Source organism: Leucoraja erinacea, chromosome 3 (genome assembly GCF_028641065.1).
Source record: "Leucoraja erinacea ecotype New England chromosome 3, Leri_hhj_1, whole genome shotgun sequence".
NCBI lineage: Eukaryota > Metazoa > Chordata > Chondrichthyes > Rajiformes > Rajidae > Leucoraja > Leucoraja erinaceus.
Window position 1 is genome coordinate 37,131,247 of NC_073379.1, and position 16,597 is coordinate 37,147,843.

The 16,597-nt window shown below is 45.4% G+C and overlaps 1 protein-coding gene across 2 annotated transcripts in view; it reads right to left on the bottom strand.

Moving 5' to 3' along the window:
• LOC129695456 (uncharacterized protein KIAA1958) overlaps positions 1 to 9,490 on the bottom strand; it is a 96,433-nt gene extending 86,943 nt beyond the window's left edge. Inside the window, exon 1 of one of the 2 annotated variants that reach the window (XM_055632431.1) lies at positions 9,272 to 9,481. The gene's annotated coding sequence lies outside the window, so the exon portion shown is untranslated. Of the gene's footprint in view, positions 1 to 9,271 lie in introns of both variants that reach the window. The other variant, XM_055632430.1, reaches the window with a different exon arrangement.
• Positions 9,491 to 16,597: the final 7,107 nt, after the last annotated feature.

The window sequence follows — 16,597 nt, forward strand, 5'->3', positions numbered from 1 at the left end:
TCTGCTATGTAATAAAATTGCGGCTAATCTGATTGAAACTTCAAATTCCTCACTATACATTGCAACCTTTCACCTGCTTGCTCAAAGATTTATCTAACTTTAAATTATTAATCTTTTGAAGAAAGCAAGTTCCAAATGATTCTACAAGAGCAAACATTTCACCTCATCTCACTGACATGTCAGAAACCCAGCACTAAAGAATAACGACTAAAAACACTAACCCTTGGTTTGAGCATTGACACTTCATTCGAGTTTATATGGTTATCATTCAAGCAATAAATAGGTTATGTCAACCGCCTCAGTTTGTTTCAACGAGCCAGGAGTAGGAATTGGAGTTTTCCTTCTCCAATTTTTCAAGAGCTTGACATTTTTGCCTATTTGTACATCCTTGATTTCTGCACTCCAGAGGCAGCAGTTGTATCGTCAGACCCAGGTGCCAGAGCCTGGAATTCTTTCCTAACCTCTTCCTAGACACCACCTATTTAACCTAAAGAATATACTAAGTGCCAGAGTAGGGCCAGGCAGCATCTCTGGAGAACGTGGATAGGCAACATTTCGGGTCAGGACCTGCAATCGGACCAATTGGCCTAGTGGGAGAAAACTGGAAGAGATGGGGACGAGACAAAAACTGCCGTGATAGCTGGATACAGGTGATGGGGAGAGAGGGATTGATAGGCAAAGGGCTGGACAAAGGCCAGAGATGAAAATACGAAAGATGGTGAGGTAAGGAGATAAGACAAGAAGAGGCACGAAAAGTGATGCCAGAAGAAGGAATATATGTGGAAGGGGATGGGGGCGGGCGGGGAAAAACAAAAATGTGAACGCATCCAGTGGGGCACAGGAAAGAGAAGGAAAATAAAGAGGAGGGGGGTGGGGAAAAGAAGATTGTATGTAGTTAATTGCCTAAAATTGAACATGGTCAGTATGGGAATGGGAAGGAGAATTAAAATGCTGAATCCAGCAGGGACAGGGGGCTCAGTATGGGAATAGAATGGGCCTTTACATCGGCAAGATCAAGCAGAGACTAAACAGCCATTTCACCAAGGCCTGCCCGATCTCCTCGTTTCTAACCATTTTAACTTCCCTTCCCACTGCAATCAGTCTGATGAAGGCTCCTAACCTAAAACATTGCCTATCCATATTCTTCAGAGAGTTTGTATTTAGATATTAGATTTAGAGAAACAGTCCCATTGGCCCACTGAGTCTGTGACAACCAGCGATCATCCTGAACACTAGCACTATCCTATGCACTAGGGACAATTTACATGCCAATTAAACTACACACCTGTACATCATTGGGAGTGTGGGAGGAAACCATAGCACCCGGAGAAAATCGAATTGGTCACAAGGAGAACGTACCAACTCCGAGCAGACGAGCACCCGTAGTCAGGATCGAACCCGGGTCTTTGGTGCAGCAAGGCAGCAACTTTACCGCTGCACCGCGTTCGGTGCAGCCTTACCCACTGAGTTACTCTATTTTTGTGTCTTTTTTCGTACACGAGCATCTGCAGATCTTTCTGTTTACCCTTTTCAATCATAAATCTTCAGCTATCTGCCTAAATTCTTCAGTGGCCATGAAAAATCTACATGATAACCCGAGGAGACGAGCCACGTGAATCCATGCGAAAAGATGTTCTAAAATTTCAAGCGAAAGAAACCAACAGCTGAATCGTAAAAATAATTTAACTATGTTCACTCTGTGAGCATTTCTCTACTAAATAAAATCTTTGAGAAATCACGATAAACAAATTCACAGAAGAGGACTTCCTAGAACTTCATATTAGATCACCAAATTTATGAAATGGCACATTCCATCAGTGGAAATACAAAGAGAAAAAAGCCAAAATCCAGTATCTTTTGCAGCACCTAGTTTAACATTAAATTGTCAGTATATTAAAATTTGTTTCTACACTAATTGCAACCAGTATGCTAAGAATAATGAGCTGGGGGCAGTGCATTATACAAAAAGAATCCACGTCAACATTAAAGTAAAAATAAAAAATAAATAAATAATAAATCGCCAAGATGATCAAAGATTACAATCATATTTCAACCGATTTTTAAAAAAACTGCACATTCTGAAAAGGCTCATTTCCACTTGCAATATGTAATGCCTGCTCGAGTAAAGAACTATGCTAAGGAAACTTAATCCCTCCCAAGATGTGTTCCAACTTATAAACTAACATGGTCTACGAGTCCTGTATGGATTATATCAGAACCATTCCATGCATGGGTCAGCAGACTCGGGGGTATCAGTTACAGGTATACATTCTGTATGGGCCAATAATCGTTCAGCAGACAGAACTAACATCCTATTTTTTCTTCCCAACAAATATGCTGATGATAGTAGTAAGCATTTAGAAAATTATTTAATTGTGAATATTCACACAATCTGTTACCACGGTCATACTGCATCAATCATAAATACACAGGTGGGAAGGAGAGGGTGGGGAAGCTGTCGATTAACATTAAAGATCAGATGATTTATAAGAAGTTTGAGCTCTCCAATGAAAGTTGAGTACTCTCAATCAATGTTACTATCCGCAATGTAGAAAACCTGACACTAATATGAAAATTGACAGGTACATAATGGAAGTTACTATTAATCATCAAGTTTACCAACAACAATATGCACCAATATTGTAATATAATAGGGCAGACATTGAACGGCAAGATCACAGGAAGTAAGAATATGAGGAGGTAACAGAGATTTCACAGAGACATGGCTCACCCCCAGCTCCGCAGACTCAGCAGTCTAGCCTGAAGGTTTCTCCATCCACCATATGGACCGTACACTGGCATCTGGGAAAGGGAGAGGAGGGGGCTTCTGCTTCATGGTCAACTCTTCATGGTGCTCAGACGTGGCAGTTCTGTCTAACTGCTGCACTCCGCACCTGGAACACCTGGCGGTGAAGTGCCGCCCCTTCTACCTACTGAGGGAATTCACCTCCATCATCCTGACCACGGCCGACATCCCGCCCCAGGCAGACGTCCGTCTGGCACTGAAGGAGCTGCACGCCATGGTCAACAAGCACCAGACAGCCTACCCCGAGGCGTTTACCATCATAGCCGGGGACTTCAACAAAGCCAACCTGAAGAAATCGCTCCCTAACTTCCACCAACATGTCTCCTGCAGCACCAGAGGATCAAACACCCTTGACCACTGCTACACAACCATCAAAGATGCCTATCGCTCTATCCCTCGCCCTCACTTCGGAAAATCCGACCATTCAGCGGTGCTGCATCTTCCTGCATACCGGCAGCAACTGAAGAAATCACCCCCAGAGGTGAGGACTGTACAGAGCTGGTCGGGGGAGGCAGAGGAACAACTCTAGGACTGCTTGGAGTCTGTAGACGGGGCAATGTTCAAGGATTCGGCATCGGAGCTGAATGAATACGCCACAGTCGTTACAGACTTCATAACGAAATGTGTGGAGGACTGCGTTCCAACAAAAACCTTCTGAGTGTTTCCTAACCAGAAGCCTTGGATGAACCATGAGATCCGCATTCTTCTGAAGATCCCGGGCATTCAGGTCTGGCGATGCAGAGTACTACAAGCAGCTCAGATACGACCTTGGTAAGGCCATCAAAAAGGCCTAAAGGGACTTGGTCTAAGCTGGAGGATGAGACGGATGCTCAGCAACTGTGGCAGGGCTTGAATGCCATCACCTCCTACAAGGCAAAATCAGGAGACAGCTCAGACGACAAGGAAGCATCACTACCTGACGAGCTCAATGCGTTCAACGCATGGTTTGATAGGGAGAATACTGATATGCCTTCCCGAGCCCCATTCGCCCTGATGGTATTACAGTCACAGTCATAGAGGCCGACGTCAGAAGATCCTACAGGGGGCTGAACCCTCAGAAAGCACCTGGACCAGATGGTAAACCCGGTCAAATTCTCAAGACCTGTGCAGACCAACTGGCGGGAGTTTTTGTGGACACTTTCAACCTCTCACTTCTGAGGTCTGAGGTTCCCACCTGCTTTAAGAGGGCATCAATAATACCGGTGCCCAAGAAGGGCAAGGTGACGTGCCTCAATGACTATCGACCAATGGCACTAACGTCTGTGGTGATGAAGTGCTTTGAGAGGTTGGTTATGGTGCACATCAACTCCTACCTCAATAACAACCTCGACCAACTACAGTTCGCATACCGCCACAACAGGTCAACGGAGGATGCAATTTCACTGGCTCTCCACTGGCCCCCACTCACTCTATACCCATGACTGCGTAGCCGGACATAATGCAAACTCCATCATCAAGTTCGCCGACGACACCACTGTAGTTGGATGAATCACAGATGGGGACGAGTCAGAATATAGAAGTGGGTCGACCGACTGACCAAATGGTGCCAGCACAACAACCTGGCTCTCAACATCAGTAAGACCAAGGAAGTGATTGTAGACTTTGGGAGGGGAAGGATGAGGACCAACAATCCTGTTCACATCAATGGGACGGTGGTGGAGAGGGTCAATAACTTCGAATTCCTGGGCGTACATATATCCGAGTATCTTTCCTGGACCCAGCACACTGATGCAATTATAAAGAAGGCACATCTACTTCCTGAGAAAATTACGGAGATTCGGCATGTCGAAGAGGATTTTCTTAAACTTCTACAGATGCACGGTAGAGAGCATTCTGATTGGTTGTAGCGTGGCCTGGTTCGGCAACTTGAACGTCCATGAGCGAAAAAGACTACAAAAAGTTGTGACCACTGCCCAGTCCATCACCAGCTTTGACCCCACCAGCTTTGACCGTCGAAGGGATCTATGGTAGCCAAAATCATCAAAGACCCACAACGTCCAGGCCACACACTCATTTTACCATTGCCATCAGGAAAAAGGTACAGGAATCTGAAAACAGTAACGTCCAGGTTCAAGAACAGCTTCTTCCCTACAGCCATCAGGTTATTAAACAACAACGAATAAGCTCTGAGCTCTGAATTGCAAAAGACTATTTATTATTGCACTATATTTGTTGTTTATTGAACTTTTTCTTTTTTTTCACTTCCCCATTATGTACTATGTTTACATATTCACATATTCTATTGTTCTGCAGCAAGTAAGAATTTCCCATATGACAATAAAACACTCTTGACTCGAGATTTAGGGTTGGGGAAAAATGAATTATGCTATCTACAATTCAGGGAGCTATGGCACTTATTCCAGTGGAAGGGTTAGGGGTGGAGGGGTGTGAAGTAGAAACAGGAGCATGGAAGAAAACAGAATTGAAAGAGCACTCTTCAGGAGAGTTACAGAATTGAAAAGATGTTAATGACACCTGAAAACTAGAATGAAGGTTTTAACATGAAGGCACTGGTAGAACTGCAACATGGGCAATTAGGACTAGTTGCAAATCGCTGTTGGTTTATTATCGCCATATCTATCAAGCTACAATTAAAAACTTTGATTTGAAAGCAAATTATACAATATGTGCACAATCATACCATCCATGTGTACAACAGGTAGTGCAAAGGAGAAAGGAAAAGGAGTAGAACGTAGTGTTGCAGCAAGAGAGAAAGTACAGAATTTTAAAAAGGCAGGTTGGGAGATCGGGAGTTCATGCTTAGCAAATTTAACAATGAGACAACAATGTAGCTACTATTTTATAAATCAGACTCAGTAGTCTGATAACAGCTGAGGAGAAGCTGTGCTTGAATACGGTGGTACATACTTTTAAAAGCCCTTGCATCTTCTGCCCAAAGGGATGAGGGGGAGAAGAGAGAATGTTTGGGTATGAGTGGTCCTTGATTACATTTGCTGTTTTCCAAAGACAGTGTGAAGTGTGTAGATGGGGGGGGGGGGGGATGGGTTGAATGATGGTAGCAGGCTGGTTTGTGAGATGGACTGGGCTGCATTCACAACTCTGCACTTTATTGGAGAATTGGGCAGAGCAGCTGCCAAACCAAGATGTTTTGCATCCTAATAAGATGCTTTCTATGGCACATCGCATCAAAGAAGTTGAGCTATAAAGTCTCCAAACTTTGCAGCAATATTTCCCTTTAAGACTTCAAGCTGTAAAACAAGTTCAGTCTCCAAGCCGTGCATTAACAGCTGATAAACATCAACCATTTTGCTTTCTCTGGTTGTTCTTAGCAAGATGTCATACAGAGAACAGAATGAATTTGGGTACGATCACTTGCGCTTACTACAATTGTTTAATCACCGACAATAACCAGTAGGGACTTCAGGACAAGTTCCTTTCCTTAAAAAGTGATGAGATTTTTGAACTCACTACCAAGTGGGATTAGTTCAGGCAAACAATTTAGGAGTATTTAAGGAAACTCTATCAAGGAAGACAGCATTAGAAAGATTTGCTGGCAGAGCAAAATGAAGCGGCTCACCATAATACAGTGCATGGAACAGTTGAGCAAAAGAGCTCAAATCTGTGCTGTATAATGTAAATGATATAATCATTATAGTATCATATTGATGAGGTAGCATTTTTGTTGAAGGTTATCAGAAAGAATACATTGCATAATGTATGCCTTTAATATGTTTGAAGTACAAATGGTATTCAACATACCAGAACTATTTTTAACAACAAATGCAGATTCAATCTTTTGTACATTGCATGCTTTACAATACATATTTGCTATAACAAAACAAATTGTAAGCACCACTCACTGAAAGTTCGTATCTGATGAATTTGGCCTGACTGCTACGTATTAGCATTGGTATAAGCAAGCATAACAACTGTTTGGAAGATTCGTTCACTTTTAAAAGGCAATTTTCTAGACTAGAGAACAATTTATTTTCTACTTTCTAATTTTGCATTAAGTACTGAACTACTTTGCAAATTTTGAAATATGCTGACTAGTCTAAATCCTTGTTCCCTTTTTGGAACTGCTATTCCTGAACAAAGCCAACAAATGTCAAGTATAATTTTTTGGTAAACAGATTAACAACATGATAAAAGGCAGTCTAAAGAACAAGGTATAATATTGTCATGGTGCTAACAGACTATTATGTTTTTGTTGAGAGACAGTGTTTTATTTACGCTTTCAAACTTTCCTGAAAACAATGTTCATAGACAAATTTATCAATGGGATCATAATGTAACTACTATTTTTTTAACGTGAGAAGATGAAGCACATTATTATGCTATGGTACTACAAATATAAAAATACAGTTATATTGGGAATGCGATTAACCTTAATATATTTATATTTTGTGTCATAACATATATATCCAATGCCTGCCTTTGCGTAATTGGCCTTCGCACTAGCTGCTGTTAAATTAAAAATGTAGTTGAATGGCAGGACAAAACTTGGTTATATAAAAGCCAATTGAGCTTTGGCCATCAAAAGCTACTTGTCACTTGAAATTAAATTTAAATTGGCTTTCTTTTTTAGTTATTATTCTGCTGCTTGCAGTGAAATGGAGCAAATATCAACAGTATTCCCTTTGCTAACGAAAATGAACTGCTAAGGTTTAACTCGGGCTTTAGGGTCTGCACTTATCCACCGGAAAGAAAATAGCATACATATTTAAATATTACATAGCTTGAAGCACAGAAACCAAAGCAAATTTAAGTTTCAAACATATTGGAAAAATAGATATCCTTCAGGATCTTCATTGGGGCACACAACTATAAACAAATCCAAATATTAATTAACACAAGCCATACTTAGTTTTTGTCATTTAATTTTCAGTGATTGTAAACATTTAACTTGCCAATACAATTTCTTAAACAACTTGCAAAAAATTATCAGTTTACATCTGAATAGAAATGACACCACCAAACTGTCAAAAATGTTATAGTACTCTAATTAGTTACTGTCAAACATTGTAGCCATAAATCATGTAGATACAGTAACCACATCCACACAACTATTTTATGAAGAAAGAGAAAACTGCAAATGTAAACATACATACACGTGCAATTTAAATCACACAAGAAAATAGCAGCCGGATTTGGAAAGTGAAAACAAGAATGCTGGATGGTCTCTAATAAGAAATTCTGTGGTGCCATATGGCTGTATACAACTGTGATAGCAGGTTCACACCGTTTGTTTGTATATAGTACGACTGAATGGAGGGTGAATGAGTGGCAAACAGAAAGCAACACACACGTATTATGTGCCCGTGTGATGCAAATCAAGGATCAAATTACATACCGTGCAAAAGCGTAAGAGTGTTATTACATGTGTGCTTCAGGTCGAAAACAAAATTGAAAAGCCGACCCTACAAACTAAGTCGGATTGTGAGTGATTCATTTGCACACACAGCTTATCGTGTGGGGACGTACACATGTACAACTTGATTTCAAATACTTTAAAGTACGACCCAGTTTTGTGCAGAGAGGTGTAACGATCATCGAACCTTACACACTCACAATCGGGATCTACGCAATTATCTACTTGTGCGAAACAGCACAAATGTCCCCGTCCAGACCGCTCGTTGTATAGTGATACGGTGTACACAGTCAGACAGACAGTCAGACACAGTATTTGTAGTTGGTTCTACAGACATTCACTCACACCCCCAACAAACTGCGATCGGCTCGGGCTACAGCAACTTATAGATGTGGCGGTGCAGGGGGCATGCGGGGTGGGTGTGTGGGGGGGTGGAGGGGACGAGAGGGGAGGAGGGGGCCGGGCCGGGCCGGGCCCCGCGGGGAGGAGGGGGGCGGGGAGGAGAGGACCGGGCCCCGGGGGTTAGAGAGGGCATGCGGGGAGGAGAGGGCCGGGCCCCGGGGGGAGGAGAGGGCGGGCCCCGGGGGGGGAGGAGAGGGCCGGGCCCCGGGGGGTAGGAGAGGGGCGGGCCCCGGGGGGGTAGAGAGGGCCGGGCCCCGGGGGGTAGAGAGGGGGCATGCGGGGGGAGGAGAGGGCCGGGCCCCCGGGGTAGAGAGGGCCGGGCCCCGGGGGGAGGAGAGGGCCGGGCCCCGGGGGGAGTAGAGACGGCCGGGCCCCGGGGGTAGAGAGGGCCGGGGCCATGCGGGGAGGAGAGGGACCGGGCCGGGCCCCGGGGGGTAGAGAGGGCCGGGCCCCGGGGGGTAGAGAGGGCATGCGGGGAGGAGAGGGCCGGGCCGGGCCCCGGGGCCGCCTGCTGGCCTCCGCCGCCCTCATTGTCTCCGCGCCCGTCCAACGGGCAGGCGACGCCGCGCAGACTCGGCCCCGACACCAACAGACACAAAGAGAGACAAATAAATAACTCCATATAGAGCGGCGGCGGCGGCGGCGGCCCTGACGGTGACAGCGGCCTCGACCCAAGGCGCCCGCCCGCTCCCCTCATCCACCCGCCGGCCCAGCGACGACCCCGCACCCACCTGTACCTCGGCATCCATAGGAGCAGCCTGCGCCCCGCGTCCCCCTCCCTCCCTCCCTCTCTGCCGCTGTCGTCGGTGCGATGCCTCCTCCCGCCTGGCGGAGCCGCGGCGACCGCCCGGCCTCTCTATCCACCGCCGCCGCCTCTTGGTTTCTGCCGGCGATCGGGACGGAACGCAAACACGGCGTCCGGCGGATCGCACGGAGCCTTCCCGGCAACACCGGAAGTGCGCGGGGGCCAGGCGGAGGTGCGGCAACGAACTCCTTCCCCCTCCCCCTTGACCCCCGTTGCCCCGGCGACGCTGCTGCATCTGCCCGTTGGCGCACAGTGCGCATGGGCCCGAGCGGAGCCCGGAGTCCCGGAGGCGGCGGCGTTGCACCGCGGTCAATGCAACAGAGAACCTGCAGCCGTTTGCAGCAAATATCCTACAGCAAGCTAAAGGATCTTTGGTTTGCAGTGGCACCGGTGAGTGCTGGAGCTCTCCCTGCAATGGCACTTAACGCACGATAGATCAATGATGCAAATAACCCAGATACGCTGGTGCCTCACTTAGCGCTTATAATGCTTACCCCAGATCGACACTGCTAAAGAAATCCGCGCTAAAGGAAGGGGATATCCCAATACATACCTGGGAGGTACGTTGGTGTGTGTGCGCGCCAGAGAACCGACCTAACCGTGAAAAGAATTGGTCAAAAATAAGAAAAAAAACTGCAGATGCTAGAAAACTAAAATAGAAACAGAAAATTGTGAAATGCTCTTCAAATGCCAAACAATTTAACTTTCCCAATATTGACTGGGTTTGTCATAGTATAAAGGTTAAGACCGGGTGGAATTTGTCAAATTTGTTCAGGAGAGTTTCCTCCGGCAATATGTAGAGTGTCCCATATGAGAGAGGGCAAAGCTTGATCTAGCCTTGGGAATTGTAAGCAAAAACGGGACAGGAGCAAGCTCTGGAAGATAGCATTAGGGATAATCCCAATAGGGTGATTTCACGAAAGGTCACTGGAGCGTAGATCCGCACCCACGTGACCGAAAATCTCAAGTGGAGGACATGCTAGACATCCGGTACATGTTAGTGGATGGGAAAACACGCACTTTCCCACCCGTTAAAAACATAGAAAACCGCCAAGTTTTGATCTGCAATTTATTGTGCCAGTCGGGGTGACCGTGAGGCACAGCTACCTAGATTTACAGTAAAAAAAAAAGATAGAAACTAAGGTAAATTAAAGAGGGAGCTGAAGGTGCCAATCCAGCGGAAGTGAACAGTGGACATTTGCCGTGGAAATTTAAAGGTCCAAAATATCGGGAATTATCGCGTTTGCTCGCTGAATTTCATCAAAAATAAGGCATTATTGATCCACTTGAGATTTTCGGTCACGTGGGTGCGGATCTACGCTCCAGTGACCTTTCGTGAAATCACCCTATAGAAGTACATAAAGGGAAAAAGTGTAACCAGAGAGAAAGTGGGACCCCTGAGAATTCAAGGCATCCTTAGGAGATGGGTAAGATCGGAGATGGGCACCTGTAGAAAGCCCAGGCGGTCACAGGGACAACCTACCAACTCCGTACAGACAGCAGCCATGGTTAGGATTGAACCTGAGTCTTTGGAGCTGCAAAGCATCAACTCTACCAATGGCACCAATTGTGCCATTCCTTGCTATCAGTTACTATTGGTGTAGCCCAATCACTGCGATCTGTTTCAACCAGTACACCGTTTTGTTCCAACTTTTTGATTTCAGCTTCCACTTTACTTTTCAACGAATATGGCACTGGTCGCCATCGGGTTGAATCCTGATGTGTGCTTGCTCACCCTTTATGCCATCGTAGCTGTCATTGAATGTTTCTGTCGTGATCTTTATGCAACTGTTTGCGCTTCGACTTGGAATACAGATTTCCAGTCCAATTTCAATAAACGGAGCCAATTTTTTGCCCTTCAACGTTGGCCTATTGACATAACTTGTGACAACTGTTGGCAACTTCAAAGTCTTGCCTTTGTATGGTACATCACAAACTATCTCACCATATCTCCTATACTTCTCCAGCGTACATTTACAGCTGAACGTTTGTTTCTGTGATAGGCATATTGCCAAACTTGGATTCATAGATGTCTTTGCTTATAATTGTGCAATCAGCAGCAGTATCAATACACGTAGTAATGTATTGATTGTTCATTTTGACTTTTGTCTGAAAGTCTTCCTTTCCAGACCCACCATTCGTAACATGGATGCCGTACAGTCAAAGTTAATTATTCTCTGACAGTTATTCGAGGTTGTGAATTCCACGCATTTGGTTTTGTCGAGCTTTTTGTTTTGCTTTGTCCTACGATGGTGCTCTACATGCTGATGCAATATGGCCTTTCTTTTGACAGTTGTAGCACTTGGAGTCCTTGAACTGGCACTTATTTGCTTTGTGTTGACCATTCCATCGATAGCACATATCTGCGCTTTTCCCAGAACTTTGCTGTGAAGGCCTTTTCGCTGCCTTGTCATGCTTGTGTTTTGGAACTGCCTTTTGACTGTTGACTGTGGCAGCGTGTGTTGGCCGAAACTCATGTACACTTTGACATGCCATCTCCATGGTCAAAGCAGTTTTGCATGCCAAATCAAAGGTAAGGGCTGGTGGGTTCAGGAATTTTGATTGGATTTGCTCATCCAGCATTCCACATACAAACCTATCACGCAAAGCTCAATCAAAGGTTCAAAGGTTATTTTATTGGTCACATACACCAAGGTGTAGTAAAATGCTTCTTGCCAATGCAGCACATAAAGAAAGAATACAGACATAACAATAATAAAGAAATGTAAACATAAAATCCCCCCACAATGGTTCCCATTATGAGGGAAGGCACAGTGTCCAGTCCCCATCCCATGTCCACCCATAGTCGGGCCTATTAAGGCCTCCACAGTTGCCTTTAAGGAGACCCGATGTTCCAGGCCGCTCTCGCCGGGTGATGGTGCTCCGGCGTCAGGAGAGTCGGCGGCATGGGAACCCTGGAACGGCCGCTTCCCTCACCGGAGACCGCGGCTTCCGAAGCCAACAAGGCCGCGCCGGTTGGAGCTCCACCACTGGCGATCTCATCGAGAGATCCCAGGCTCCCGATGTTAAGTTCAGCGCCGCCACCTGCGGCTGGCCGCTCCATAGACCCGCAGCTCCGCGATGTTTATCTCGGCAGTCTCAGCATACTCAGCTCAGCGTTCCAGCGCGGCAACCCAGGTAAGGCCGAAGCCGAGGTACTGGGCGGTCCCCTCACGAAACGCCGCTCCAGGCCCGCTGGTAGGCCGCGAGGACGGGTCGAAAATGCAGCCCGGAGAAAAGCTGCCTCTCCGACCAAGTAGGGACCCTGAAAAGTAGTTTCCCCCTTCCTCCCCCCCCCCACCCCCCACATAAAAAAGTCTAGAACTCCATAAACAAAACACTAAAACTTACTAAAAATTTAAAAAAGTGAAAAACGAACAGCTGCAGGATGGGCAGCCATACCACAGGACAGCGCCCCCTAGAATCTAGAAATGTCGCAAAATTGCAGTGCAGAGACAACTTCTTCAATGTGATAATGTACTCACCCACATTCTCACCAGACTTCTGGTTTCTTGTGTGAAATTTGTAACTTTCTGCAATCTATGGGCTTAGGGCTGGAGTGAGCATAAAGTTTTGAAAGAACAGTCTCAAATGAAATATTCCTTGCTTTCTCTGGGGCTTGGATGTTGGTGAGGGTTTCATAAACTTCAGGACCAATTTCAGTTAATAGAATGGCTTATTTTGTGCTCTTACCTGCACTAGATCATCATCCTCTGTTTCTTCAGCTTCAATAATGTAATTTGCAATAAAAAGCATTTCCATTTGCTCACAGTACGAGGTAAAAGTTTCACAGTTCTTGTCGAATGTCCCTAGTCAGCCTATGCACCCCAGGACACCATCTTGCCCCCTAGACACAACACAAAGATAGCCTGACAAACTCTAGATGATTTACAGCTGCTGTTTTAAACTACAGTCCAATGCATAGAAGGTTGCGGCCTACCGTGTCCAGTTCGCAAACAACTGTGACACAGCTTCGTATTTGCTGTTTAAATGTTAAACAATACTGCATATTGCAAAACAATCCTGCACTGTACTAAAAGGTAGACAAAAATACTGGAGAAACTCAGCGGGTGAGGCAGCATCTATGGGCAAAGGAAATAGGCCACGTTTCGGACATAAACCCTTCTTTGTATTTAAAGGTTGAGTTCACAAACTCTATCCCATCCTTGTCGCCATTGTAAGACATTACAGCTTCAGCATGAAGATAGAAACAAGCACAGGTTTTCAGTACACGCTGTGTGTGGGTCTTTAATTAACAAAAGTACACTGCGCATACTCACACATATTCACAAGACTGATAAGATATTGAATATATCACATGACACATCATACCATTCTAGTACTCAGTTCTTAAAGTTACAGTTACCATTATATACACCACTGGGCTTTTAATAGATGCATTATTAACTCCAAAAGGAATGAGAAATGGGGTAAATCATTAGACAGTATTAGTTATATACAGTACTTGCCAAAGGAATGGAATACAAGGATACAGGAACAAAATGGGCAGGAAGGGTGTGTTTTGGCATTCCACAGCAATGTCAGTGATCTATTCACTTGGATTAGATAAGGAAATCAAATCTAGGTTCTGGTGTATCTGCAGTTGTTGTCAGTGATGAATGTGCCTGGAAAGACTATCTCTCAGTCAACATAGCTCCGTTCAACTACAAAGAAGTAAAGAAATCCAGAACAAAAATGTGGTCTATTCCTGATGATTCAGCACTTTTACCCTGTTCTGTTACTAATAGAATCATGTAGCTGCTTGGATAAACACTCTGCAGAACCTTCATTTCATTCCTTCAATAACAAATATGTGCTATGTGGAAACCAAACCACATCCAATCCTTCCAGTGTGGTCTCACCAAGTCATGTATAATTGTAGAAAGACATCATTGATAATCTGCTCAAAACCACATTCAATGAAGGCCATAATTCCATTTATCTTATTAATTGCTTGCTGTACTTACAGATTGCCTTTCAGTGATTGACGGACAGGAGCACCCTCCGTGTTCATCAATATTTTCCAATATCACCCTTTAAATAATACTCTGCCTGTGATTTTATGAGCAACTAAACTAAGTGGGACCCGTTGGGTCCCTGTCACACGAGAGGCCGTTCCCCAAACGCAATATTCCACCACTCACGCATAGCCCCTCATTTCCCCTCATCCCCAGCACTCTCTCCCCTTCTTCTTCATCCTCCCTCTTCTTTCCCCTCTCCTCCTCCCCTCCCCAATCCCTCCTTCACCTCTCCCTCCCTCTCCTTTCCCCGCCCCTCAGTCACTCCCTCCCTCCCTCCATAACTCCTCTCCCCTCCCTACCCCCGTCCTCTCCCTCTATCCCCCTTCCTCCCCACTCTCTCCTTACCTACCCCACTTTCCCCGCCCTCTCCCTCCCTACCCCCTCCTCTCCCTCAATCCCCGTCTCCCTCCTCTCCCTCTATCCCCCACTCCCTCCCTCTCCCTCCACTCCCTCTATTCCCCCTCAACCCCCCATCCTCCCTCCCCACCTCCCTCTTCTTTCTCCTACCCTCCCTCAATCCCCCTCACTTCTCCATTCCCCTCCCCTCAGTCACTCCCTCCCTCCCTCCATAACCTCTCCCCTTGTACCCCCGTCCTTACCTACCCCACTTTCCCCTCCCTCTCCCTCCCTACCCCTCTCCTCTCCCTCAATCCCCCCCAGTCTCCCTCTTCACCTCCCCCACTTTACCCCCTCTCCGTTCCTGCCCCCTCGTCTCCATTGATTCCCACACACTCCCTCCTCACCTCCCCAAGATCTCGAAGGTGCCGCTCCTCTGACCGGAGGTTGCCTTGACCAGAGGTTGCCTTGATCGGAGGTCGCACCAACCGGAGGCCGCGCCGGGCAGAGGTGGGTGCCACCAGTGACTGACAGCGAATGCAGCCAATAAGTGCAGCAATGGTGCAGGAAAGGGCTTCGCTGTCCCGGCGGTGACTGACAGGAGAGTAGACGAATTTGCGCATGCGCGATTTTAAAGATTTTTAAACCTTAATCACATTTAAAATATACCACTGATCAGAACAAAACATGTTGCACTTGCAGCACAGGAGAATGGTGAGTAAGGTGGCGAATAATCGTAGCGCTATCGTGTACCGTCTTTGCTCAAATGTAAAAACAACACAAACCGAAGATAACAAGATGAGAGTTTTAGTTATGTAATAATAGATGTTACTATAATAAATAATAACATTTATCCATATTACGTTATATTGCACCTACCATTTACAGAAACATGCTATGCAGTCCAAGTGATTCAAGCAATTGCAGTTGCTATTCTTCATCAAACTCCATCAGCATATCCTTTCTACATCATTTGTTTAGCTATTCTTCTCAGCCTACTCTGTTTGTCTCGATGATTCATGTTCGGCTCGAGCTAAGACGTTGCGTTGTCAGAGATAAGTTCTGTGTAATGCTCAGGTTTAAGTTTGTGGTTGAGCCTGTGATAACCCAGGAAATATTCAAACTTTTTGCACCTTTATGAAGCTTACAGAAAACATCCAGACTTTTGATCCAAACATCAAAACGTCATTCATCCAAGATCTCTCACGCTTGTGGCATGACCTGCATTCTTCAAATGAATAAGACAGTCAGCAATAGTGCTGTAGGTTGAAAAAAAAAGTCAGTTCTTATGATCTGAAAAAATCCAAAACTAATTATAGCTGATGAAATACTTCAGAAGTGTAGAGTGTTGTAATGTCAGTAGTTCTCTTATGAATGGTTTTGATGCCAGAACTCAGTTTAAGTTTAGTTTATTGTCACAGGTATCGAGGTAAAGTGAAAAGCATTTGTTGCGTGCTAACCAGTCAACAGAAAGACAATACATGATTATAAACGAGCCATTTACAGTGCATAGATACATGATAAGGGTATAATGTTTAGTGCAAAGTAAAGCCAGCAAAGTCCGATCAAGGATAGTCCGAGGATCACCAAAGGGGTAGAGAGTAGTTCAGCATTGCTCTCTGGTTGTGGTCAGATGATTCAGTGCCTGATAACAGTTGGAAAGACACTGTCCCTAAATCTGGTGGTGTGTGTTTACACACTTTTATATCATTGGCATGATGGGACAGGAAAAAAGAGGGAGTGGCCAGGGTGTGACTCATCCTTGATTATGCTGCTGGCATTGCAGAGGCAGTGTGAGGTGTAAATGGAGTCAATAGAAGGTATGTTGCTTTTTGTGTGATGGCCTGGGCTGCGTCCACAATTCGCTGCAATTTCTTGCTGTCTTGGATGGAGCT